Source organism: Pinus tabuliformis, chromosome 4_2 (assembly GCF_031772625.1).
Source record: "Pinus tabuliformis cultivar Carrire ecotype Pingquan chromosome 4_2, CPIR1, whole genome shotgun sequence".
Lineage (NCBI taxonomy): Eukaryota > Viridiplantae > Streptophyta > Pinopsida > Pinales > Pinaceae > Pinus > Pinus tabuliformis.
Genome location: NC_142304.1, coordinates 62,730,390 through 62,756,203, shown reverse-complemented (window position 1 = coordinate 62,756,203; position 25,814 = coordinate 62,730,390).

Below are 25,814 nucleotides of genomic sequence, written 5' to 3'. Positions count from 1 at the left end.
TTCTCAAAGGATGATAATTTCGGCAGAGGAATATCAGTCTACATCAGACGATCGTCTGTTCTATGTACCAAAATGTATTTATAAAGCTGAGCATGGGAATGCCCGCCTCAGCTAGATCATGAAAAATGTATGAAAAATAATGTATTGTATTGTATCTTATTACAAGACACTTCTCAGCAGATTGAATGAACTTCGGATCCTCTCAATAAAGCATTTCACCCGATAAACGACCTCATACTTTAGGGGGCATCTGTTATAGACAATTTTGTGCCTTACAGCAATAAGCATGAATTGTCAATAATCCAAGGGATCCAAAGTTCCCTAAACATGATGTTCCTACCCCTAGAAGAACAAGGTCAGCAAACCAACAGCTCTCAGATCAGTTCTCCACCTGAAAACACTCAAAAACAAGCAATCCTGAAATCAAAGCAGGTGCTCCACTAGGCTTTTGCGCTGAAACACAACTGCTCCATGGTGTACCTGCGTTGCAAAGCAGGTAGAACAAAGCCCACCTGCGTTGGGCGAGTTTGGACATGTGGCACAGTGAGTCATTGCTTTGGAATCTTCCAAAAATGACACTTGGGTCAGGTATTTCGCCTTGTGATGAGTCAGAGGCTTTGTTTCTCCAAGTGGAAGCAAGGTTCACCAAGTGGACTCAAGAACTGAAGATCAACTGAAGATTAACTGAAGAGAGAGGGGACACAAGGCAGCTACACATCAGTTGCAAGCTAACTCATCCTTTCTCAATTCATCTATATATTGAGCTCTCTCCTATGAGCTCAGGAGGCTGGAATTTTGTGCAAAGTAATGATATGTTGTTGGTTTCATTCTTGAGTTATTGGGTGATTGTTTGAGAGAGGTGAAGAAGAGCAATTCTTTCTGCTGGGAGGTGTTGCTGGGTTGGAGCCTGCAATGGTTGTAATCCTCTCAGAACCTTTATTTCTTCATTAATAAAAGCTATTGAGGTTCTTCTATGTGCTCTTGTTTCAATTATGTATTGTGATGATTGCATGTTTGGTTTACACTAATCCATGAACCAGTTATGATTGCATGCCTCTTGTAGTTTCCTTCTTTGTCGTTGTGCAGGATCTCATTGCAGCTGGGCGAGCAGAAGGACAAAGAGCTAGGAGCAAGCGGCCAAAGAGGAGAGTTTGGATTCGACATTAAGCGCAAGGCAACGGTTAGTGCTTTCTCCATCCTCTTTTGCTTTCATAAAGAAGTAAACCTTCAGTAGTTTGTTTTACAGTTGTTGCTAAGGAACTGTCACCCTTAGAGTGGGTTAGGGTCATCCGAGTCTGATACTTTTCCCTACAACACCCAGTGTAAAGGGTGCGATGCATACTGAAAAGCCCTTCTGTGGGGTGTGATGGGCGATAGTGGAAAAATTGCAGAGATAGTTTGTGAGGTGGATGATCATAGAATCTTCCAAAAACTTCTCCTATGACACCTGCCTCTTTGAATTTGCCCAGGGATGAGTAGGAGATCATCAATCTCCAAGTGGAATCAAGAACTGTCAGAGAGAGGACACTATTACTAATCAAAATCCAAGAAGCTGACTCACCCCCCTGCAATCATCTATATATGGATCCCTCATCCAAGAGATCCAAAGGATGGAATTTTGTATCTTGTAAGAAAGTGTTGTTGGTTTCTTGGTGGAACATCATAGTGTTGGGTGATCTAAGATTTTCATGAGGTGAAAGAAGGGCTTTCATGCTGGAGGATGACGCTGGGTCAGAACAATTGGTTGTAATCCTCTTTTCTATTCTTGATATTAATAAAGCTATTCAAGTTTTCCTCCACATTATTGTATGTTTGATGATATATGCATTTGTATGGTCAATATATATTTGGTCCTATATTGTTTATGATTGTAGGTCTCTGTTCTTCGATAGTATTATGCTGCTTTGATTCCACAGGTGCTCTTTGAAGCTGGGTAGACGAAGGAGAAGTGGCAAGGATCTGTCAAAAGGGAGAGGAACCAAGAAAGGAACCAAGCGCAAGATTGAGTTTGGTGTCCTTCATTCCCCTCTTATCTATTTCTCATAAAGGAAAACGAAAGTAGTTTTAGTTTGTTTGTTTCTAAGATAGCTACCAGTCTTAGTGGGACTAGTAGCTCTGAGTGGACACTAGATTTCCTGATAAAAAAATGACAACTCCACTAGGGAGTGAATAGATTTTTTGTTTGTCTATATTTGTTTGTTTTATAATCTTATAGACAGAGCCTGAAGTCAAGCCAGCTAGCCTTCGAACTGCATTTCCTATGCAAGTGCAAATTAGATCAATGCTGCTTCAGCCTATCTCTAGGTTTTGTTTATAAATTGAACAATCGATTTGCAAACCTTCTAATTTCCCTAGTGGTGGCTCTAGTAACCTCATTATATCAACCCATATGATTTATATTTACTGAACATCACTTGCTCGGCCTAAATCCCTGAACTGAGCTGCAAACTATGACCCAGAACCCAGTTGAAGTTGCGTCCCTGGACCATTGCACCTTCTCCTCTTGGGAATCTGGATGCATCACACCTCCCGTGTGTAGTAGGTGTGCTGCATCACACTTTCCCTATGTTGTAGTTGCATTGATCAGACAAGACCTCTTCTTCTCTCAGATTTTGGTTTCTGTGTTCACTCTCTTCAACTTTATTCAAGACTTTTGTTGTCTATGATCAGTATACCACTGTGGAAACTCCCTTCCTTTCCATCATTCCACCTCCATTGTGCAAAGAACTGTGAATGTTTTTATGTTGTGCCATTTTCAGTTCTCTTTTACAAAGTATTAGCATAATCGAACTGTTGTTTCTTGATTTGGAAGAGTCGCAAGTGTCGTTTTCAGTCAAAGAAAAGAATTCTATTGTTCTGGACGATCGATTATACAATTACTGTTGTATATGATTTGAATTAGTAGTTTTTCAAGTGTCGAAAGTAGTTTTCAATTAAAAATAGCAAAGTGTCATCATTATCTTCCTTTCGTTTTTTAAGAGAAATCTGTTAATATTGTCGCTTTGAAAAGATAATTCAGATTTGTACTTAGCATTCCTCTTGTCATTCACACATTAAGAAAGATAAAAACAAATACATGCATGTGCATTTGCATTTAGACGGCTTGTTGGTTTGATTTAGGACAGTGCATCTAGTGTGTGCTCTCTGCTCTATGTTGAAATAATATCATCTCTCTTTCTTTAGTAGCTAGGATTTTCATTGCAAAAAGAAGATTAAACGATTGTTTATCATCTTAGATTGCATTTTAGGAATTGTATATCTACATCACGTGGTGAACTTGAAAGGAAAATTTCTTAATAAAGATCAACTGTAAAATAAATTTAATGAACCTAAAAACACTTTGGAACCTAACGCACAACATCTAGAAGTCTAGGCTAGAGATGTATTCCGGCATCGTAAAACCTGGTAACTGTCACTTTCCTTATTGGTTGGGTGATTCCTCCTATTTGAAATGACAAGTGCCAGTACAGACTTGTGCTCTCACATACTGTCGAGTATATATTGGGAGACCACAATAGGCTATATCCTTATCCATAGGAAGCTATGTCTGCCACCCTATCGATCGCAATGCACTAAACACAGCATTCGGGAAGATTGACTGTCGTACCATAAAAAGTATTCTATAGTTTTGTGATTGGTTTGGTAATCCCTCTGTCTAGATTTCCAGAGTAGTCTCTTTCATTCCTTTTTAGACTCCTTAAAAGAAAAGGTCCATCTGAGCACTTGTCACTTCAGGCTCATTAAAAATCGAAGGCGACTAGAGTCATCTTTTGTTTTTTCTCGACTCTTAAAAATTGAAAAAACAAGTTGTGTCAAAGTGTCTAGAATTTATTTTAATCGGAATAATATCACCATTCCCACATTGGTCTTAGGTTGAGGAAAATGGAGTCCACCAACCAAGGATTTCCCCTTGGAGGAAATCCTAGTCCTTTCTCGTCTTGGGGAGATGTTGGTGCACCTCATATGGCCACATTGTCACTTCCAGGATTGACGATTGGCTTGCCTGTATGGATCTTCTCGATCTCCTTCATTCAGAATACCGCGATTCCTGACCAATCAAGTCAACAACTAGATAATACCAAAGCTACCCCCCAACCTTCTACTTCGTCTGATTCTCCATCTGCTCCTTCCTCTTCGCTTGATGAAGCTGGTAAAGCCAAAAATCAAGTAACTAAGAAGGAAAAGAAGGGGAAGGAGAAGAAAGATAAGAAGAAGGGGCCAAAGGCGAAAATGGGTAATTGGGCATCGTCTAGCGAAAATCCACACACTGCACTGTCCAAGCCTGAATCTCCATGTGTCATTTGCAAAGGAGACCACTATCATCGAGATTCTCCTTGCATCCCTTGGATCTTAAGGGACTGGTCTCCTCGATTGCACAATCCGATGTCATCAACCTCTGAAGATCATGTTGACAGTACACCATCAACTAGTGAAAGTGAAGCATTTGAACAGAAAAGGAAATGTAAATTTCCTTGTAAACTGTGTGAAGGCAATCAGGTTTTCCACCGTTGTCCCTTCCTAGATGAAGCTAAAAGAGTTTTGGATGACCGTCCGGCTTCACCGCTACGGCTTCCTCCTGGATATAAGAAAATCTTGTCGAGTCTGTCACTGGTTGAAAATCTGACTGACACGCCATTGTGGTCGGTCAAAGCACCTGCCATTGAAGATAAACCCACTGAATCCATACCAGATGAAAGTCAAAAGGTTGAGGTGGCAGTCGACCCGGTCTTGTCTTTAGAAGGTCCATCTTCAAATGACACAATGACCGAAGAGAATGAGAACAACACCGTTCAAATTCTCTTCGTAAACACATACTCCGATGAACATGGGGGCAGTCTACCTATTCCTTTACCGCAGGAAGGAACTTCGTCAGAGTCATATCCGGCCGTCTATTCGGTCCCACCTCCAAGCAAGCTAGTCATTTCCTTCGATTAGAATCTACTAGGCAGACCCCTGGTACCAGCTAATGTACCATTCTGAATCATTGTACAATCTTACAAAATGGTCATGGTCGATACCATCATAGATGAAGGGGCTTCTGTGAGTATCCTTTCCTCAACAGCTTGAGAAGCGCTTGTTTCGCCATAGCTTTTGCCTTAAATGAGAAATCTGACAGGCTTCAACAAAGGAATCAGTCGACCATTAGGGATCCCTCCTAATGTGCCCGTAATTTTGAGAAGGACAACTGTTTACATGAACGTAATGGTAGTCTGAGGACCTCTAGATTATAATCTACTCCTTGGACGCGACTATATTTATAGCATGGGAGCCATTGTCTCCTCACTCAGAGTAATGTGTTTTCCGCATGAAGGCCGAGTGGTCAAGATCGTAGACTAGCTTTTGTTTCCTGGATCACACATAGCTAATAGTCAAATGCCATCCCTAAATTGTCTTTTCGCGCAAGGAATGTCTCATCAATCTCTAGTCCGTCCACCTGAAGAGCGCGAGTGATTTGGGAGGACATGACTGGAACCCAGGGGGCATGCACCCTAGTCTGTTTCAGTAGGAAAACCTTGGGTATGGGGTAGGTTTCTGTGGAGGATATATGACTATTCTGACACACCCGTCCATTTAGGAAAATGGGATTAGACTGGAATAAGATTCCCTCATCAAAGCTATGTGAGTGGAGGTGACCGCACCACTCACCTTTGTCTATTTCTGTAGACATCGACAAGGAAGAATTTTGTCTGCAACGCAGATGGAGAGCTTTCATATGGTAACCTGGAAACTCTAATTCACTATGCCTGGTGGCATGCAAACGAAGAGGGACCATTTATTTTCTTAGTTTGTAGTTTCTCAACCCTTTAAACTCGTAGGATTGGTCATTCCTAGCTTTCATAATGAAAGGATCTGGAGCAAAGTTTCAAATGGTGCAAGCTCCCTAAAAATTGAACCTATCGATGAGACGTCCTTATGATACGACTGGAACGAGCAGTTTATATGCGAAATTCAAGATCGTTAAAAATTAAACCTTAGCAATGAGAAAATGTTTCCCCCAGAGTTTAAGCTCATTAAAAAATGAACCAATTTCCGGTAAATAACCATTGTGAATGCATTATCATCAGCTTTTGAGCCCTGGTCGTGTTCTCATCCTCACCTCCACTCTATTTTAGCCAATCATTCACCTCCATTTGATTGTTTACCCCTTTTGAGGAACAACTGCAAAGAGTGATCTTGTTAGCCATCCTTGTAACACTGTCGTGATTGGAAAATTCCAAACCTTACCGGGAATTAGCTGCTACCCAAAATTATCACTCATTAATCAAAAAACGAGTCTCCTTTAAGCTCCTCTCACCCGACTCGTAAAATATGAAAAGATTTCTGAGCGATTGGCCTCTCCAGCTCGTTAAAGTGACCAGAAGTGCTATCCCTCCTCTAGATTTTAATCTTTTTGGACCTGAGGGATTATTACACAAAAAGATCGAGCGCTTGTTTTGTTCGGCTCGTTAAAATTACCAAAAATTCATCCCTTTCGTATTATTTTATACCTTTTCCAACTTAAGGGATTATATGAAGAAAAAGGATTATTGGAGTTTCCTTTACGTCCCTTTCAGACTCTCTAAAATTGAAAAGGACCGAGTTATCTTTGTCGTTAAACTCGTTAAAAACAAATAGCGACAAACTTGTCCATACAGAGAAGAACGTGTTTCACTGTCGCTAGGCTCATTAAAACATAGTGACGGGTTTTCCCAAAGGGAAAATTATAGAACAAGCATATGTTATCCTCCTCAAGCTTGACAAAAATAAAGAGGTACTGGTCAGCAATGACTGGGGAAAAATTGGGAAGAAAACTTGAAGAAACTTTATTGGTAGTAAGTCGCTCTTGAACATGACACTTTCACTCCGCATCTGAGTCGGGTTGGGTTATTCCGTTCACCGGTCATATCACCATTGGTCCATCACACCATCCATATTTGGGGTTAATGCTACCAGTCCGTGTCAGTGTCATCGGTATGTTCAAGCGAAGTCGCTCAGAGAATTCACCTATGTATCATCCGCTGCAATACATTCACGCTCCATTCTTTCATGACCGCCACCCTAAACCTTGTATCATCAGATCGTTTTCACCTCCAAAAATCATTTACTCCGTTCCGTGTCGTAGATGTGGGATTCATTAAGGCATACCTACGACGGGTCACTTCTTGTTGACATCAACTCATTATCCAAGAATTCGACTTAGGAACAACCCTTTCAATACTTTGAAGCTTGCATGCCTCAATGGCAAGTTTCTCACTTCCGGTGATAGGTTTACATCAATGGCCTTCGACCGAAAGATTTTGCATGGTGTTCGACACCAAGTCCTTTTTCACACCACGTGAATTGTACTGTAGTACCTTGAGGGTCATGTTATAGACATTTTTGTGCCTTACAGCTATAAGCATGAAATGTCCATAATCTAAGGGATCCAAAGTCCCTAAACATGTTGTTCCTGCCCCTAGAGGAACAAGGCTAACAAACCACAACAATTCACAGAAGTTCTCCACCAGAAACTGCTCAAAAACAATTCAATTCAGGATCAATTCAGAGGCTCCACTAGCTATCTGCACTGAAATGCAGAGATTACACTGGCTAGGTGCACTGCAACGCAGGTAGAAGCACTACCAGGGTGCGCTGAGTTGGAAATGACAAATGGAAAGTTCATTCAACGAGGTGGAAAGACCCTGGAAGCTTCCAGAATCTTCTCCAATGACACTTGCCTCAATGAATTCGACTAGTGATGAGTAAGAGACTCTTAGTCTCCAAGTGGAAGCAAGAACTGACAGAGGGAGAGGACACTAGTCAGATCTCAAGCTGACTCATCCTCTCTCCAAACATCTATATATGGATCTCTCCTCCATGAGATCCAGGAGGCTGGAATTTTGTTATTGCAAAGAATTGCTGTTGGTTTGAGATTGGAATCATTGGGTGCTTAATGCTTTGAAGGGAGGTGAAGATAGGAATTTCATTTGCTGGGAAGGAGATGCTAGATTGGAACTCTCTTGGTTGTATCTCCTCCTGAACCTTGTTATTCATCAATAAAGCTATCTTGGTTTCTCCTATATACTGATGTATCTTTGATGTATGATTGCATTAGTGTATTTGGTTTAATTCTAATCCTGAACTAGTTATGAATATGAATCTATGTCTTTGTGTAGTGTTCCCTTCTTGTGATCTTGCAGGAACCTGTTGAAGCTGGGCGAGCGAGAAGGCAAGTAGCTGGGAACTCTCAAAGAGAAGAGAAACCGGATCGAGGGACAAACGGAAGACACCGGTTAGTCCATCCATCTCTCTTCATTCTTAATTCATAAATGAATAATACTAGAATAGTTGTTTCTGTTTGTTGCTAAGGCACTGTCACACCTTAGGTGGATAGGATCGTCCTGCATAGGCATTTTTCCCCACAACAAATTGGCGACTCCACTGGCGAGATCTGTTTAGTCATTTTATTTGTGTTTCTATCATTGTTTGTTTCATAGACTCAACAACAACAATCGAACTGCATCTGCTATTCTCAGATGCAAAGTAGACAGCTGCTGCTTTGATCCAATCACTGGATTTGTCTATGATCTGAACAATGGACTCACAAATGATTTGATGATCCTTTGTGATAGATCTTAGTCCTCCTTCAAAGCATCCCTTTGATTGTACCTTGCTTGTTGCTTTGATTTGGCCTGAAACTGTAGATTAAATAGCAAACCGTGACCCAGAACCCAGTGAGGAACTCTCGTTTCTCCTTCAACGCAGACTCTGTGAAGAGGTTCTGCATTTCAACGCAGGTCCCGTGAAGGCTACCTGCGCTGAATGTCAAAACCTCTGTGTTAGGGGTGCGCTGATCTAGTTTAGGCCTTGTGCAGCTGGGGTTCTCTGCTCTGTTTTGCCTTGTTTTGATCTCTGATTTCTACAACCTGTAACCAGCATAGGTACCTGTCTGATAACTCCTTTTCTCTGCTTAAATTCCACCTCCTTTTGTACAAAAAGACTGTGATTGTTTTTATGTGTTTGTGGCGTCATTTACAGTTTTCCTTTGCAAGAGTGAAATAGTCATCCTGTAGCCCTTGATTCAGATCTGTTGATTGTGATCTTAGGAGAGAGTTCATTGGCTATTTACAGTTGGTTATACATTCATTTTTGCTTTTGGTTTGAGTTTGTCTCTTTTGAGTGTCAAAATTTCATTTCGAAAATCGTTAAGTGTTGTAATCTCTTCTACCCTTTCTGATTTCGAAAAAGTAAACTTGTTTGTATTTGTCATTTAAAAGCAAATTCAAAGTTGTACAAAAAGCTTTCTTTTTAGGCATCAATATTGAGAGAGCGGAAAACAAACACCTGCATTGTGCATTTGCATCTTGATAGTTTGCATGTTTGATTTAGGAAAAGTGCATTTAGAGTGTGCTGATTGCTCTCTGAGAAAAGATGGTGTCTTTCTTTTCCCTTTGTAGCTAGGATTTTCATTGTTGAAAAAGAGATAAAATTTTCTTATCATCTTTTAGATTGCATTTAGGAGTTGTATATACATCTCGTGGTGATCCAAAAGGGAAAACTTCTAAGAAAGATCAACCTAAAATAAATTGAATGAACTTAACAACGCTTTGTAACTTAACGCACAACATAGAGGTCTAGGCTAGAGACGTGTTCCGACGTCGTAAAGCCTGGTGACTGCCGATCTCGCTGATGGTGGGTGATTCCTCCTGAGGGACGATAGCGCCAGTACGGATTGTGCTCCCACGTACCGTCAAGTATATATTGGGAGACCCCTATAGGCATAAAACATTTATCCTTAGGAAGCCGTGTCGGCCGCCCTACTGATCGCAATGCACTGAACACAGCATTCAGGAAGATTGACTGCCCGTACCTTAAAAAGTATTCTGCGGTTTTGCGAAAAGTTTGGCACACCCTCTACCTAGAACTCCAGAGCAGTTCCTTTTGGCCTTTTTCAGACTCTATAACGGAAAAAGTCCATCCGAGCATTTGTCACTTCGGGCTTGTTAAAACATCGAAGGAGACTAGAGTCATCTTTAGCTTTTTCTCGACTCTTTAAAATTGAAAAAGAAAGTTGTGTCTAAAGCGTCGTTAAAATTTATTTTAAATGGAACAATCAACCCTTTTTCCTACATTGATCTTTAGGTTGAGAAAATGGAGCACACCAACCAAGGAATTCCCCTTGGTGGAAATCCTAGTCCCTTCTCCTCTTGGGGAGATGTTGGTGCATCCCATATGGCCACATTGTCGCTTCCAGGACTGACAATTGGCTTGTCGGTCTGGCTCTTCTCAACCAATGTCGTTCAGAACACCACTATTCCTGAACAATCGAATCAACAGTTAGACCGGACCAGAGTTACCCACCAGCCTTCTACTTCATCTAATTCTTCCTCTCCTCCTTCCTCTTCGCTTGACGGAACTGGTAAAACAAAAAACCAAGTTCCCAAGGAGAAGAAGGAAAAGAAGAAGAAAGAGAAGAAGAAGAAAGAGCCAAAAGCGACTGGGGGCAAACAAGTGTCGTCTGACAAAAATCCACACACAGCACTAACTAGGCCTAAATCGCCATGTGTCATATGCAAGGGAGACCACTTCCACAGAGATTGTCCCTGCATCCCTCGGATACTAAGGGACTGGTCTACCCGTTTGCACAATTCGGTGGCGTCAACCTCTGATAGCCATGTTGACAGCACACCATCAACTAGTGAAAGTGAAGCCACAGGACAGAGAGGGAAAGCTAGATTTCCCTGCAAACTGTGTGAAGGCGACCATGCCATCCACCATTGTCCCTTCTTAGACGAGGCTAAAAGAGTTTTGGAAGATCCCCCGGTTTTACCAGCGTGGCTTCCTCCTGGATATCAAAAACTCCTGCCAAGTCCTTCACCAGTTGAGAACCCGGCTGGCCCGCTCAGGTGGTCAGCCGAAGCACCTATCATTGGGGATGAACCGTTCGAATCCATACCTGACGAAAGTCAAAAGGTCGAGGCGGCAGTTGACCCGGTCTTGCCTTCAGAGGTTCTATCTTCGAATGATACCATCACAGAAGAGAATAAAGACGACACCGTCCAAATTCTCTTCATCAACACAGACTCCAAAGAACAAGGGGGCAATTTGTCCATTCCGTTATCGCAGGAAGGAACTTCGTCAGAGTCATACCCGGCCGTATATTCGGTCCCACCACCAAGCAACCTAGTTGTATCCTTCGATTGGAACCAACTAGGCAGACCCCGGTTGCCAGCAAGCATACCATTCAGAATTATTGTTCAAATATACAGAATGGTAATGGCTGGCACCATCATTAATGAGGGGGCATCTGTGAGTATCCTTTCCTCTATTTCTTGGAAAGCGCTTGGTTCGCCAGCGCTTTTGCCTGAAATGAGAAATCTGACAGGCTTTGATAAAGGAACCAGTCGACCTTTAGGGATCCTCCCCAATGTGCCTATAACATTGAGAGGGAAGACCGTTAAAATGAACGTGATGGTCATTCAAGGACCCTTGGATTATAACCTACTCCTTGGACGAGACTATATATATTGCATGGGAGCCATTGTCTCCTCACTCTTTAGAGTAATTTGTTTTCCGCACGAAGGAAGAGTGGTCAAGCTCGTGGACCAGCTTTCATTTCCCGAATCACACGTCGCAATAGTCATATACCATCCCTAAATGGTCTCTTCACGCAAGAAATGTCTCAACCCACGGTCCGTCCTCCCGATGAGCGCGAGTAATTCGGAAGGATATGACTGGAACCCAGGGGGCATGCGTCCTAGTCTGCTTCGGCAGGAAAACTCTGTGTATAGGGTAGGTTTCCGCGGGAGAATATGACTAGTCTGTACCCTGTCCGTGGTTGGAAGAGGGGTTGTTCTAGAATAAGATTCTCTTGTCAAAGTTACGTGAGTTGGCGGGCATCGCCGATCACCTTTGTTTATCTCGGTAGACATCGCCGAAGAAGTGTTTTGTTTGAAAGATTAACAGGACAATCTTTGGGTAACCTGAAAGAGGTAGGCCTCTCTCGGTAAAACAATTGTTTTGGCGGAAGTGAAGTAGAGGTAACCTTGAAACTCTGTTTTATACCTGGGGGCATGCAAACCTTTTGGAGTGCAAGCAAGGGGCGGCTATTTATTTTTAAAATTTTTAGGTCCTCCCTTTAAACCTGTAGGTCTAACCCTTTAAACTCGTAGGATTAGTCGTTTCCGAACTTTCATAACGAAAGGATGCGGAGCAAAGCTTTGTAAGATGAAGCTCCATAAAAAATAGAATCTTGATGAGACATTCTTATTATATGACTGGATTAATCGAGCAGTTTTAGCACACAGTTCATGCTCATTAAAAAATAAACGCAAGATCCGAGCAGTTTTAGCACATAGTTCATGCTCATTAAAAAATAAACATAAGATTGAGCAATGTTTTTCCGCGTTTAAGCTCATTAAAAAATGAACTATCTTCCGGTAAATAACCACCGTGAATGTAACATTATCAGCCATTAAAGCCTTGGTCGTGTTTGCACCGTCACCTCCACTTTTCCATTGGCCGATCGTTCACCTCCATATGATTGTTTACCCATTTTGAGGAACAGTTGCGAAGAGTGATTTCACTAGCCATCCTTGTGACACTACCGTGATTGGAAAATTCCAACCCGTACCTGGAATCAGCTGCTAACCCGTTTTATCACTCGTTCCTCAAAAGACAAGTCTTCTTTAAGCTCTTTTCATCTGACTCGTAAAATATGAAAAGATTGCCGAGTTTTGGCCTTCCAGCTCGTTAAAGCGACCGGAAGTGCTATCCCTCCTCTAGATTTTAATCTTTTTGGACCTGAGGGATTATTGCACAAAAAGATCGAGCGCTTGTTTTATTCGGATCGTTAAAGATATCGAAAATTCATCCCTTCTGTATTGTTTTATACTTTTTCGGACTTAAGGGATTAGATGACGAAAAAGGACTTTTGGAGTTAACTTTATGTACCTTTTCAGACTCTCTAAAAATGAAAAGGACCGAGTTATCCTTGTCGTTATACTCGTTAAATGCATGAAATAGCGACAAACTTGTCTTTAGACGAGAACGAGTTTCACTATCGCTAGGCTCGTTAAAACATAGCGATGGGCTTGCTCGAAGGGTAAGTTATAGAACAAGCATATGTTATCCTCCTCAAGCTTGACAAAAATAAAGAGGTACTGGTCAGCAATGACTGGGGAAAAATTGGGAGAAACTCAAGAAAACTTTGATGGTAGCAAGTCGCTCTTGAACATGACACTTTTCCTCTGTACCACAGTCGGGTTGGGTTGTTTCATTCACCGGTCACATCACCATGGTCTCGCCATACCATCCATATTTGGGGTAATGCTACCGATCCATCGCATAAGTGTCACCATATGTTCAAGAGAAGTCATTCAGAGAAGTCAACCGTGTCCCATCCACTGCCATACATTATCCTTCATCCTTTCATGACCGCCACCCTGAATCATATGTCATCAGATCGTTTTCACCTCCATCAAAATCATTTGCTCCGTTCCATGTCACTGATGTGGGATACATTAAGGCCCTCCTTTGATAGATCACTTCTTGTCGACATCAGCTCATTATCCAAGAAGTTGATCTAGGAACAACCCCTTCAGTACTTTGAAGCTTGCATGCCTCAATGGCAAGTTTCTCACCTCCGGCGACATGTATACGTCAAGGACCTTCGACTGAAAGATTTTGTGTGGTGTTCGACGCCAAGTCCTTTATTCACACCACGTGAATTGTACTGCAGTACCTTGAGGGTCATTATCATTATCGGTGATTCCTCTCGCGCTTGTTAACGGTTTACCTCATTGACTGGTAATCAAGCGATGTCCTTCCATGTTCGACTTCATAACATTTCTCACATGGATCGAATTGTACTTAGAGTGAAGATCGAACGAGTTTGAAGACCTCGGATCTAGTTTCATCCATCTGGGCTGCGATATATATTCAGGAAAGATAAAGACATTGACATGTACATCATTGCAGCAGATAATCATCCTACCCAAAGGATGATAATTTCATCAAAATTATCAGTCTACCATCAGACGATTCTCTGTTCTATGTACAGAAAAATGAATTTATAAAGCTGAGCATGGGAATGCCCGCCTCAGCTAGATCATGAAAGCAGTATGAAAAATAATGTATTGTATTGTATCTTATTACAGGTCTCCTCCCAGCAGTGAAAGAACTTCGGATCCTCCTAATAAAGCACTTCACCCGATAAACGACCTTATACTTTAGGGGGCAACTGTTATAGACATTTTTGTGCCTTACAGCTATAAGCATGAAATGTCCATAATCTAAGGGATCCAAAGTCCCTAAACATGTTTTTCCTGCCCCTAGAGGAACAAGGCTAACAAACCACAACAATTCACAGATGTTCTCCACCAGAAACTGCTCAAAAACAAGTCAATTTAGGATCAATTCAGAGGCTCCACTAGCTGTCTGCGCTGAAATGCAGAGATTACACTGGCTAGGTGCACTACAACGCAGGTAGAAGCACTACCAGGGTGCGCTGAGCGGGAAATGACAAAGGGCAAGTTCATTCAACGAGGTGGAAATACCCTGGAAGCTTCCAGAATCTTCTCCAATGACACTTGCCTCAATGAATTCGACTAGTGATGAGTAAGAGACTCTTAGTCTCCAAGTGGAAGCAAGAACTGACAGAGGGAGAGGACACTAGTCAGATCTCAAGCTGACTCATCCTCTCTCCAAACATCTATATATGGATCTCTCCTCCATGAGATCCAGGAGGCTGGAATTTTTTTATTGCAAAGAATTGTTGTTGGTTTGAGATTGGAATCATTGGGTGCTTAATGCTTTGAAGGGAGGTGAAGATAGGAATTTCATTTGCTGGGAAGGAGATGCTGGATTGGAACTCTCTTGGTTGTATCTCCTCTTGAACCTTGTTATTCATCAATAAAGCTATCTTGGTTTCTCCTATATACTGATGTATCTTTGATGTATGATTGCATTAGTGTATTTGGTTTATTTCTAATCCTGAACTAGTTATGAATATGAATCTATGTCATTGTGTAGTGTTCCCTTCTTGTGATCTTGCAGGAACCTGTTGAAGCTGGGCGAGCGAGAAGGCAAGTAGCTGGGAACTCTCAAAGAGAAGAGAAACTGGATCGAGGGACAAACGGAAGACACTCGTTAGTCCATCCATCTCTCTTCATTCTTAATTCATAAAGGAAGAATACTAGAATAGCTGTTTCTGTTTGTTGCTAAGGCACTGTCACACCTTAGGTGGATAGGATCGTCCTGCATAGGCATTTTTCCCCACAACAGGTCATCATCATTATCGATGATTCCTCTCGCGCTTATTAACAGCTTACATCATTGGCTAGTAATCAAGTGATGTCTTTCCATGTTCAACTCCAGAACATATTTCACATGGATCGACTTGTACTCCGAGTGAAGATTGCACGAGTTTGAAGACCTTGGATCTAGTTTCATCCATCTGGGCTGCGATATTTTTAGGAAAATAAAGACATCAAATGTACATTGTTGCTGCACAAATGATCATCTAAATAAAAATATGATGACTATATCAGAATCATCAGTCTCCCACACAGACGGTTGTCTATCTTATGTACCTGAAAATGAATTTATAAAGCTGAGCATGGGAATGCCCGCCTCAGCTAGATCATGAAAAATATTATGAAGATAATGTATTGTATTGTATCTTATTACAGCTCGCCTTCCAGATTGAAGAAACTTCGTATCCTCGTGATAAAGCATTTCATTCGACATCAAAAGATTAACAACCTCATGCTTTAGGGGGAAACGTTTATAGACACTTTTGGGCACTGCAACCCCAATCATACATGTCCATAAACCAAGCACTCCTAAGTCCCTAAAAGTGTTTTTCCATACCCTAAAAGAACAAGGTCAGCTGATTACATCATCTCCTAGAAGTTCTCCACAGGAAACTGCTAAGAACTGGTCAAAACGGGACCATACAGGTTTCTCAGTGCTAAGGGTACGATGCATCCCACCTACCAATGTAAAGGGTGCGATGCATACTGAAAAGCCCTTCTGTGGGGTGAGATGGGCGAGAGTGGACAAATGGCAGAGATAGTTTGCGAGGTGGATGATCATAGAATCTTCCAAAAACTTCTCCTATGGCACTTGCCTCTCTGAATTCGCCCAGGGATGAGTAGGAGATCATCAATCTCCAAGTGGAATCAAGAACTATCAGAGAGAGGACACTAATAAAATCCCAGAAGCTGACTCACCCCCTTGCAATCATCTATATATGGTTCCCTCATCCCAGAGATCCAGAGGCTGGAATTTTGTATCTTGTAAGGAAGTGTTGTTGGTTTCTTGGTGGAACATCATAGTGTTGGGTGATCTAAGCCTTTCATGAGGTGAAAGAAGGGCTTTCATGCTGGAGGATGATGCTGGGTCAGAACAATTAGTTGTAATCCTCTTTGCTATTCTTGATATTAATAAAGCTATTCAAGTTTTCCTCCACATTCTTGTATGTTTGATGATATATGCATTTGTGTGGTCAATATATATCTGGTCCTATATTTTTTATGGTTGTAGATCTCTGTTCTTCGATAGTATTATGCTGCTTTGATTCCATAAGTGCTCTTTGAAGCTGGGTAGATGAAGGAGAAGTGGCAAGGATCTATCAGAAGGGAGAGGAACCGAGCAAGGAACCAAGCGCAAGACTAAGGTTGGTTTCCTTCGTTCCCCTCTTATCTATTTCTCATAAAGGAAAATGAAAGTAGTTTTAGTTTGTTTGTTTCTAAGATAGCTACCAGTCTTAGTGGGACTAGCAGCTCCGAGTGGACACTAGATTTCCCGATAACAACCATCTCCCATCAATCCAAGCTATATAAACCTCTCTTTTTCCAAAGCAAAAGCTAGTTTTTAGTTTGGAGTTAGAATAATCAGCAAGACATCTATAGTCTAAAGTTTTCTAGTGTATGTTTGAGGGAGAATAGTGTTCTATAATGTGATTTGAAAGTAGAGGGAAAGAGGCCTTAAAACCTCTATTGTTGGGTCTATCCATGAAGAGCTAGCAGAAGTGTGGGAACCCGAATACGTCGGATGAGACCAGCAACATCAAGGCACCAGTTGTAATATTTTTTTGATTTATATAAATGCAACTATCAATTGGTTTCCTACATGGAGTGTCATTTTACATCTTTATGGCTTAATATTCCTTAACCTATTAAGTAGGTTGAATACAATATTGTATGCTATTACATTTGTTGTTTTCTTGTTTCAGGTGTTTGAAGGAAGGAAATGAAAGATATTTGGAGCGAGGAAGCATGATCATCACCAAGCGGAATAGCGTTTTAAGAGGTAGGCCCTCTTAATTCATTCTAGCTTAAGGAAATCGTCCATATATTGTTTGTTTGTGACTAAACCCACTCCCTCGGTCTAGAGGGATTGTTTGTGTCCACACTTAAAATTTACCTGCATCATGAATTGGCTACCATACTAGGGAGCCAATCCTCGTATTTGATTGACTGTAATTTCATGGTTTTGTGTGAATTTTTCTAGTTTCATGATTTCCCTCTAGTGTTCTCTACTTTTCCTGGTTTACTACTCTGAGTCTGAAATTTACAGTAGCAAGTATAGTTTTTACTTGAGGAAATTTTTATTGTTTCCTTTGAATCCTTGGTCAATGTGGTTTTTTCTAAAACAGTCATGCCAATCGGATCGAGTTTCTCAAAAACAATCATGCTGACCCCTTTCTAGCGCTTGTTGTTAGTTACGTAGTTGTGTTGATGCCTGTGATGGAGATTAGGGTTTACCCCAGATCTCAACCAGTGTGCCTTGCTCTCCTGATTTCTACCTCTTAGCTTGTTTTAGACTATTTTTCCCTGACTGGAAAGCTCGATTTGGCTCGGTTTATGTGCTTGTTGGTTTTCCTTCTTTTGTTTGATTTCTTGAGTCTTTGGATGGTTAATGGCTCTATGACATATAGGTTCTCATCCATTCAATTTCTTTTGAACTCAATGAGTCAAGTTGTTGGTGAATTTACTCGCATTTCGTTTGTATTCCTCTTATTGCTTTGATCTCCATCATTCAAGTTTGAAAAGTTTCATTTGATTGTTTAAATGTCTCGTTTCCAGCATAGATCATGTTTCTTGTCTTGTTTTTGGTAGAGTCATTGTGTCATTAGTTTGGAAGAAGTTATCTTTTGTGCCTTTTCATATGTTTCAGGATTGATTATCTCAAAAACTTTTTCATTGAAGTGTTTTAAAAAAAATCATTTTTGTCATTTCACGAAAAGTACACAATTCTAGTTTGTCGCATCAATATGTACGTTAGTTAGCATCATTGTAGACTAGAGTTGCATTTGCATTTGAAAAGAAAAAAAATGATCTTTACTTTTGAAAGGACTGCTTGAAGTGCACTCGTTAGGAAAATAGGAATTGGGAAGGGTTTTTTCATTATTTTGTTTTCAAAAAGTAAAGTAGTGAAAAAATCATTTTTCTTTCAGTTGCTTCATTGTTTTCATTTGATTGTGTTTTTACCCTCTCTAGTGTAAATAATTCATTGAATTGAAAGAGTCTTGTCTCATTTAGCTACATATAGGATTTTTTGAGTCACACTGCTAAGGCTTGAAAACCGAGACCTAATTCAAGATAAACTTTAATATGAACTCAATTAACCTAAGGCACATTTGAAACCTAACGATCACATCTAGAAGGTCTAGGCTAGAGATGTGCTCTGGCATCTTTAAACCTAGCAGCTATCATTTGCTTCGATACTAGACAGCGTAAGTACAGACTTATGCTCCCCTTACCATCAAGTATATAAAGGGAGACCCCACTAGGCTGCAATCCTTTATCCATAGGAAGCTAAGTCTGTTTCCTTATAAGCATGATACACCGAACACAACATTCAAGGAGATCGCTTGCCCGTACTTCTTGGTTCACCGGGAGGTATTCTACAGTTCACAGTTACCTGGTAATCCTTTTTACCTAGATCATCCTAAGTAGTCATTTGATCGTTTTGACTCTTTAAGCTTAAAATATCATCCAAGCTCTTGTCCTTTCAAGCTCACTTAAAATTGAAAGAGAAAGAGTCACCTTTTCTTCTTTCTGAACTCTTAAAACATGAAATAGCACCAGTTTGTTTATGCATCTTAAAAAATTGTTGCCCATGATCTAGTAACATCACTGTTAGTCTTTTATAGACCAAATCATGAGTATTCCTTTTAATGTAAATTTAAAGCATTGGAATTTATCTCTCTTGTCTTGTTATTTGAGGAAAAGCCATCGTGGCTAAACCATATGTTTCAACTAGTTCCTCTCCCTCTCCTCCATCTGAAAGATTTTCTGAGGATCCATTTCCTGAATTACTTCGGTCACTTGAGGACCAAGTTGTTGAACTTGGAATTGTTCTGAGCATTCAAACTTTGTCATATCATCCTCCACCTCGGTCAGATACTGGGTCACTTTCTGATATTGGCCTAGAATCTCTGGATAACCCTATCCAGACTCCTGAGAGTCAGCCGACTACTGATGGTTAGCTTCGACTAGTTGTTTATCCTCTAAATTCTTTGTTCAGTCCTGTTGGGATATCATTGCAGCATCCATATAGTCTGTAAGATCACCCAGGTATTCCTTTGGAATTATCTCCTCGAGCATCGTCGGTCGTTCGTCATCACTTGTTTCCACCCATGGAACCTGAAGGTGAATTTCCAGTCTCCTCTCTAGGTCACTCAGAGGTTTCCACTCCACACACTGTCGAAGAGGAGGAAGATCAGTTTACTCCTGAAGGTTTCCCCTACATGGGAAGCATTCCCATCAATTCTTATCGAGACGTACCTCCCAATTATGTGACTTTAGCATAGTTGGTCTCAGGTACACCTAGTGTGTCTTTTCTTTATCATGATCTTGTTTGGGCATCTAGCACTATGCCTACCACAGGTCCGTTCATTCGGAATCTGACCCCCCAACAGAAGGTGATTTTGGAAGTTAACTCAGTCCCAATGCAACCCACTACTCTGAACCCTCTTGTCTCGTCATTTCAAGTCACTCATCCAGTGCAACCGACGGTCTCGAGTCCTGCTTCTATTAGTCCTTCAATCCCTCTAGTAAGTGCACAGGTTGTGCCACCACCTGGGGGGAGAATCCCAATGTCTCTATGGTGTTGAGCACAACTAATGTGAGTATCTCACAAGCTCACATGGTTGGGGTGAACCAGCCTTCTTTTGGTGTTATTCAAAACCTTGTTGGTCCTGCTGGATCAAGAAATGTCTAGTACGAATAGGTCCAAAATCGCGTTGGTCCATTTGGGTCAAGAAATTTCCAGTATCAGCAGCCTTATGAGACCCAGGTTCAGTACCAAACTCCTTATGTTCCATATGGTTCCCAAGGAATGGTAAATCCACTTTATGTCCTTCGGCCTAGACAATACGTTTAGCTTGGTCTGACCACCATTCCCGGTGGTTATGACCAGATATAGTTCATAAATTTTCAAGGTTTCAATTCAAGAACTATCCAAGTACCCTTGCAGCAGCAAGGACAACCTCTACAGCAAAAAGGGAAACATTTTTTGCAGCAAGGGTCATCCATGCAACAGTAGGGGTCGATGATGTAGCAACAAGGACCATTGCAACAGCCACAGGGGCAACCCTCGTAGTAGTTACAGCAAACCATGCAGTCGCAAATGCAGTATATTCAGCAAACCTCCCAACCTATGTCTTCTCAAGGCCAACCTTTGCAGCCGCAGGGACAACTTTTGCAACCACAAGTTCATCCCTCACAGTGGAAAGTCCAACCAAGGCAGCAACAACCCTCATATACATATCAACAGGATTAACCTTTGCAAGGACAAGGTTAAGGTCAAGTCCTACAGCAGCAGGCCCCAAATTCTCATGTCCAAGGGTAATAGGTTCAAAATCCTTATGTCCAAGGATAGCAGGTCCAAAATCCTTATTTCTAGGGCCAATAGGTTTAAAACCCATATGTCCATGGATAGGAGGTGCAAAACCCATAGATCCAAGGTCAAGAGGCTGGACAGCCTTTTAACCCGTATGTTGCTTATCAACAACCTATGGCTGGACAATTTCAAGGTCAGAATCCTCCCTACGTGAAAGGTAACCTACAGTGGGGGCAAAATCAAATTCCATATGGAAAAAACCCTCTACTATGGGGACAAAATACTTACCAACAGGGATGGGCTCCTCCAGTTGGACCCACTTATCAACCTCCAATTCCTTTCAATATCAATTGTCATTCTTAGTTACACTAGAGTTTCCAGATGTGTCTCGACTCAGGAATGATCCAATTATTCATTCGCCCTACTGGCCTATGGCCCCATCCAAGATCCCGAGCGATTGTTCGAAGTTTGATGGGAAAGCGAAAGAAGATCCTAAAGCCCATGTGATGACATATCACCCCTGGTGCTCTTCGAATTCCTACGTTGATGATTCTATTCGTCTCTGTCTTTTCCAATGAACCCTTACAGGTGCTGTAGCCAAGTGGTACATTGAGCTTCCTCAATGTACTTATCATTACTTCAACTCTTTAGCCATGGCTTTCCTCACGCATTTCCAATTGTTGGTTTGCTATGAAACTGGAACCTATTTTCTTACATTGCTCAAGAAAGATACTGCGATGCACATCTCTGATCACATCCATGAATGGATATGTAGACGTTGCCTAATCAAATTCGATATTTCTTATCAGTTTCTAACCGAATGGTTTACCAAGTCATTCATCGCTCAATTTCTTGCGATATAGCCATGGGTGGATGCGTTACTGAAGAAAAAGCCATTGCTCGTGCCCAGTACTTAGATCTCGTTTATTATCAGTCTAACAATTTGTATGAGTTGTTACCCGATGCTCTGAGGCCGTCATCTAGTCTAATGACATCAAAGTCACAGGCTACACCTCTTGTTGATGCAGTGATTGGTACAGTGTCCCAAACCCTTGCGAAATATTCTTCCAAATAAAAGTTAGTCTCAAACACTACTTCCAATATTCCCTCCTAGAATTCACTTGGCCCTCATAAAACCTGAGAGGTCCATGATGTTCAGTCTACCACAGCAGACAAATCCTCGAAAGGTAAGAAGAAAGGCAAAGTAAAGGGTAAAGTAAATGCCCCAAAACAGGGTACTCCTAAGTTTTATGTTGGTGATTCTTCACAACAGAAGCCTAAGTATCCATGCCTCATTTGTGAGGAGGATCACTATACTAAGTATTGTCCATGATGGTCCAAAGTTAGTCATTTTCTCAAAGGGACCCCAGCTGTCTTGAAAGAGTCATTTCCATTTCAACAGACTCAAATGGTAGACCAGCCTCAATCGTCTACTTCCTTAGGATCACAAGTGTTCATGATGAGTACACCAATTAACATGGCTGCCAAAACAAAAGATTATCAAACTCCTATTCCGACAGTAGGGAAAGAAAAAGAAGGTACCCCTTCTTCTTCAACCCCGTCAAGTTCTGGTCCTCTCAATATAGAGCAACCTAATCCTGATTCCACCATTCAACCACCTTCTCTAGGTGTGCTACGAAAGTCCTCGTACAATCCAAACGCTTGAGCCGCTCAACACTATAACATTATTGAGGATTTGGCTCAAGTGCCATCAGCTATGTCTGCTCTCGAGGTCCTTCAGAGTTGTCCTTCTCAACGGAAATCATTATTTTCTTCTATTGGGGGTATTGATCCTACTAATTCTAATCTTATTTGTTTTGAATTTGAAAACCACGTTCCATGTTTTCCTCATCAAATTGCCTTTCTCATTCAGGTCATCATCAATGAAAAAACCATTCACAGGACCGTCATCGATGAAGGTACTTCCACCTACATCATGTCTATTTCTTGTTGGAAGGAAATTTGTTCTCCTACTCTGAACCAGTCCCCTAACACTTTAGAAGCTTTTGACGGGAGTGATTCGTGACCATTCGGTGTCTTACCCAACCTTGCCAATAGTTTGGAGGGAAAGACAGTGCACGTCAAAGTAGAGATTGTTGATGCTAATCTCAATTATAATATTATACTCGGATGAAGTTGGACCCATGCCATGCATGCTATAGCCTCCTCCTTGTTCCACATGATTCATTTTCCCCATCAAGGGAAGATAGGCATAGTTGACCAACTATCCTTTTTTGCCTCTTCGTCCTCGGATGGCAATGTTTCGTATGTTAAGCACATCAGTGCTCCTTATGAGAGTGTGGGTGAAGGACTCTTTAAAGATCCTACTCTGAAGGGTATCTTTCCACTCCCCTCCTCATGTTACCTTTTTTCATGAGTTTGGTCAAGTTTGATCCTTGGGTCATTCCCTCTCAAGATCTTATTGACACATGGGGCGAGGTAATGTCGTTAAGTCCCGAAATTAATTACATGGAAATTCTTTCGGCTTCTCCTTCGGCGTCCTCTGATTATATTTTTTCGAGTTCATCTCTCGACATGTTTTCTCAATCCCATGCTTAGTTCTAACCCAGTGGTCATGTCTATGTGTCTTGAGAAGTTTTCTTCTCTGCTGCCTATTGACATGGTGATTTCTCTTGAAGTTGTCAAGATATTTCAACTGAGGGCACTTTTACCTCTTCATGGATTCGAGTATTTTTTCCCTCCCGAAGTTTTTACCAATTTTCCATTATTGCAATGCGGTCGTCATCTGACTCATAACCCTCCCTCACATAGGGGGCATGGGGGCAATGCCTTATATGAGTTATACTCTATTATTTTTCCAAGTCAATGCTTACTCATCATGTCAATGGTAAAACTCCAGTTTTAATTTGTGTTGATTGATTACCCGATTCCAAGCATGGACTCTCTTAAAAATTACTATGTTTAGTCATCTTGCATGGTTAGTTTTTTACAATAAGTGTGTCATTCATTTTTTTGCAGTGTGGTTTGTTGTGTTGTTTTGTAACCAACTTTCCTGCTTATTATGATTTTTCCTGCTTTGGAGATGTCGACGTCTCCTCACATTCATTGATGGTGCTTGTCGAAGTACCTATAATCTATCATCTGTGGCATGAGCCATTTATGACTCCCATGGTGAGTTGATTGATCTTCAAGTTATTTTTCTAGGCAAAACAACTAACAAAATCACAGAGTATAGTGCAGTTATCGAATAGTTGTCAGAAGCTATCGCTCTTGGAATCCGAGATTTGGTTGTTAACCTTGATTCATAGCTTGTCATTCTTCAACTCTACAGGAAATATGCTATCAGAAACCCTCATATATTGAGAATGTATCTACGTATTCATCTATTGGAGATAAATTTTAATTACATTGCATATCATTATATTCCTAGACATATGAATACATTGACATATGCATTAGCTAATTATGTGTTGGATAGACATTTGAAAACACATGTAAAAATAAAAAAACAAATCATTTGTATCATAGTAAGCAGGAAAATATAACATATATATCTGTGTGTGTGTGTCAATAATGTTTGTCATACATCAAAACCCAAAAAAAATAATGTGTGTTTGAAAACATCCATGGCTCGCAGGCCTTATATATCCACGGCTCGCAAGCCTCAAAAAATGTGGAATGCTAGGCCTATGTATTAATTAGAATGATGCTCATGGTAGCATGTAACTGCTTGGACTACACGAGTCAGAAGTCAATGAATCCAGTCTGATACTCCCATTGTCTACCTCTGGTACTAGCGCAGAATATCACCCACCCGGGCATACTCTGGGATATCGCGGGTCAATCCCTCGAGGTTATGCGCGATCTCTTCCTCATTATCACTTCCTTCTTGATAAGGAGAGACATCAAATTGATGAGCAATACACATGGAAATCGGGGACGTCCCGGTAGGGTGTTCTGGTCCAACATCTGCATTCATAAAATTGAAATGTCACGAACACATATATTTAAAATCCAATACAAAACATCAAAATATTAAAAAAATGTTTTTTTTTACTTTTATCGTCAAATTCCTCCCCCTCTAGGAGTGGCATATCCAGATCTTCGCGGAAGTCGGTACCACCATAAGGCCAATCCTCCACTACAACCATCTATCATCATAGACATGAGAAGAAGGTGGGCTTATAGGATACCTAGTGGCCCCCCATAACCCTAGGCATCAACTTGCTCCAACGGACCATCTATGGGTCTCGTGGCATTGGCAGATCCACCTCAGTTAGTTGGTATTGGAACACCGAAACCCGTTCTGGGAAGAAGGTCACTAGAACAAACCCAAACCAAAACTGCTTCAGGTTTCCTACCTTAGCTTTTGATAGATGGTGCTTCATGTTGATTTTCATAGATTTTGCCCAGTTAAAAATAGTGGGCATTGTGCACTCAATAGCATACAAAAACTTCGACTTGTTAGTCTCATGTGGTGCTTGGGGCCCAGCCACTCTGTTAATGGTCAATAATAATACTCTCAACACAAGATCCCGAATAGTCGTGATCTCGATCTTTCCACTTTTGGATTTGAGAGCTTCTGGGCAATGTTCGAAAAGTAACATGGACAAACTTTCCCCAATCACCCTCGACCAATATAAGTTGACTGGTTTCCCTCTCTTGGACAGTCCTAAGATGAAATAAATGTCTAAAGTATCCAACTCCATCTCTTGGTCACCAATGATGAAAATTTCTTGTTTTATGTCCCAAAGACTAATCAGGTATCGTAGCAGCTTAGGTTGAACCCGCATCCATGGTGTGAGAAAGAACTTGAGGAGCCCACAATTCCTCAAAGCCTCCAAGCAATTTGGATCATCTATTTCTTGAGTATTGATATACTCATGCTCTCGTTATTTCCAATCCACCATTTTCAATGATTTTCTTCCTGCAAAAGCCATTTAATCAAGTCAATTATCATCTTTTGATGGAGAAATTTGGATTCAAGCCGTCGAATTGAGAAAAAAACATGTTTTTTCTTTTCTCACAACACTGGCACAATT